The sequence below is a fragment of the Triticum aestivum genome, chromosome 3D (assembly GCF_018294505.1).
Source record: "Triticum aestivum cultivar Chinese Spring chromosome 3D, IWGSC CS RefSeq v2.1, whole genome shotgun sequence".
Taxonomy (NCBI): Eukaryota; Viridiplantae; Streptophyta; class Magnoliopsida; order Poales; family Poaceae; genus Triticum; species Triticum aestivum.
The window spans coordinates 236,885,092-236,887,733 of record NC_057802.1 but is presented as its reverse complement, the minus strand read 5'-3'; positions in this window follow the sequence as shown (position 1 = coordinate 236,887,733).

The following is a 2,642-nucleotide window of genomic DNA, read 5'->3' as shown; positions in this document are numbered from 1 at the left end:
AAGTATATTGTGACGCTTCTCGTCGAGGACTTGGAGCAGTGCTAATGCAGGAGGGAAGAGTTGTTTCATATGCCTCACGACAGCTTAAACCCCATGAGTTGAATTATGCTACACATGATTTGGCAGCCGTAGTGCATGCGTTGAAGACGTGGAGACATTTTCTCATCGGAAACCATTGTGAGGTGTACACGGATCACAAGAGTTTGAAGTACATTTTCACGCAGAAGGAGTTGAATCTCAGGCAAAGGAGATGCTTGGAGCTCATTAAGGATTATGTTATGAGATTGCATTATCACCCAGGGAAGGCTAACGTAGTAGCCGATGCGTTGAGCCGCAAGAGCCATGTCAACACACTCATGACCGGAGAGTTACCCAAGGAGTTAGCAGAGGATCTTCGTGAACTATGTTTGGAAATAGTTCCGAGAGGCTATGTAGCAGCCTTGGAAATTCAGTCTACCTTGATGTATAAGATCAGAGAAGCCCAGAAGACGGACAAGGAGATTGCCGAGATAAAGGAAAGGATGAGTAAAGGAAAAGCCAAGGGATTTCGTGAGGATGAGCACGATACCTTATGGTTTGAGGACCGCGTTTATGTGCCAAATGATCCGGAGATCAGGAAGTTGATCTTGCAAGAGGCCCATGATTCACCATATTCGATTCACCCAGGAAATACCAAGATGTACCTGGATTTAAAGGACAGTTTCTGGTGGATCGGAATGAAAAAGGATATTTCGGAGTATGTAGCAGTTTGTGATGTATGTCAGAGAGTAAAGGCAGAGCATCAGAAGCCAGCAGGATTGTTACAACCATTGTCGATACCCGAATTGAAGTGGGATAAGCTAGGCATGGATTTTATCACAGGATTGCCCAGGACTCGTTCAGGCTATGACTCGATATGGGTTGTAGTCGATCGTTTGACGAAGGTAGCTCATTTCATCCCAGTAAAGACCACTTATACCAGTGCTAAGTTGGCAAAGATATACATGACCAGGATCGTATGTCTGCATGGAGTTCCGAGGACCATTGTATCAGATAGAGGAACCTAGTTTACTTCAAAGTTTTGGAATCAATTGCACGAAACTTTGGGTACTAGGCTAGAGTTCAGTACAGCCTTTCATCCACAGACAGACAGACGGACAGACCGAGAGAGTCAATCAGATTTTGGAGGACATGCTGAGAGCTTGTGCGCTAGATTATGGATCTAGTTGGGATGACAATTTGCCATATGCAGAGTTCTCTTACAACAACAGTTATCAATCCAGTTTGAAGGTGGCCCCTTTCGAAGCTCTGTACGGAAGGAGGTGCAGGACACCGTTGTTGTGGGACGAAGTTGGAGACCGCCAGTTGTTTGGACCAGATTTGGTTAAAGAGTCTGAACAGAAAGTGAAGTTGATTCGCGATAGGCTCAAGGTACCGCAGTCTAGGCAGAAGAGTTATGCAGATTCTAAACGCAAGAAGAAAGTTTACGAAGTCGGAGACAGAGTTTATCTTCGAGTATCACCACTTCGAGGAGTGAAGCGCTTTGGAGTTAAGGGAAAGTTAGCGCCACGTTTTGTAGGACCATGCAAAGTTTTGGAGCGTATGGGTGAAGTTGCTTACAAGTTGGAATTGCCCGGAGGATTGTCGGGAGTTCACGATGTGTTCCATGTTTCTCAGCTGAAGAAGTGCCACGCAGAGATGGCTGAGATACCATCGAGAGATACAGTGCCACTAGAAGTGATTCAGCTGGATAGTGATTTGACCTATGAGGAGAAACCAGTCAAGATTCTTGAATATGCCAGCTGAGTCACCCGCAGCAAGGTTATCAAGTTTTGCAAAGTCCAGTGGAGTCACCATACCGAGGAGGAAGCCACCTGGGAGCGAGAGGAAGATCTACGGAAGGACCACTCTCACCTATTTTCTAGCCAACCCGAATCTCGAGGGCGATATTCATCTTAAGGGGGTAGGTTTGTAACATCCCAAATTTTCAATTTGGAATGTTATACATAGATCATTCTTGCATATCATATTTTATTGCATTTAGTTTTGCGGTCCTAGAAATTCTACGCAACTCAAGGACCCACGGAGAGAGTTGGGGATTTCGTTATTTTCATATTTGGGTTTTCTCAAATTTTGAAAATAGGATCATTTGTTTTAATTATTTTTCTCTCCGAAAATATTTCATATCAAAATATATGAGAGGAGATAATATGACTTCTCCACAAATAATGAAATATTGGAGGAAAAATATTTAAAAAAAATATTTGATTTTATTTGGATTTTATTTGATTTTATTTGAATTAGGAAAAATACGCGTAATTCAAAATTGCATTTTAGGCCAAAATAAATGTTCATCTTATCCGGCTTATTTTTAGAGGACGGGGATAATTTATTTCGGGATTTTTGGAGTCCGTTTAGTATTTCTTTTCTTACTTTTTGTGCATGTCCGAATTATTTAAAAAAAAGTCAACCGACTCCGGGCCGTACCCGAGAGGGACACTTCGGGCCGGCCTTTAAAAGCCCGAGACCCCGAGCCCCAGCGCCGCTAGCCCACCCGAAACCCTAGCCGATCCGCCGCTGCCTCGGGATCCGCGCCACCGCCGCCGCCCGACCCGCCGACCCGCGCCGCCCCGCCGCCCGCGCCGCCACCCGGCGCCACCCCG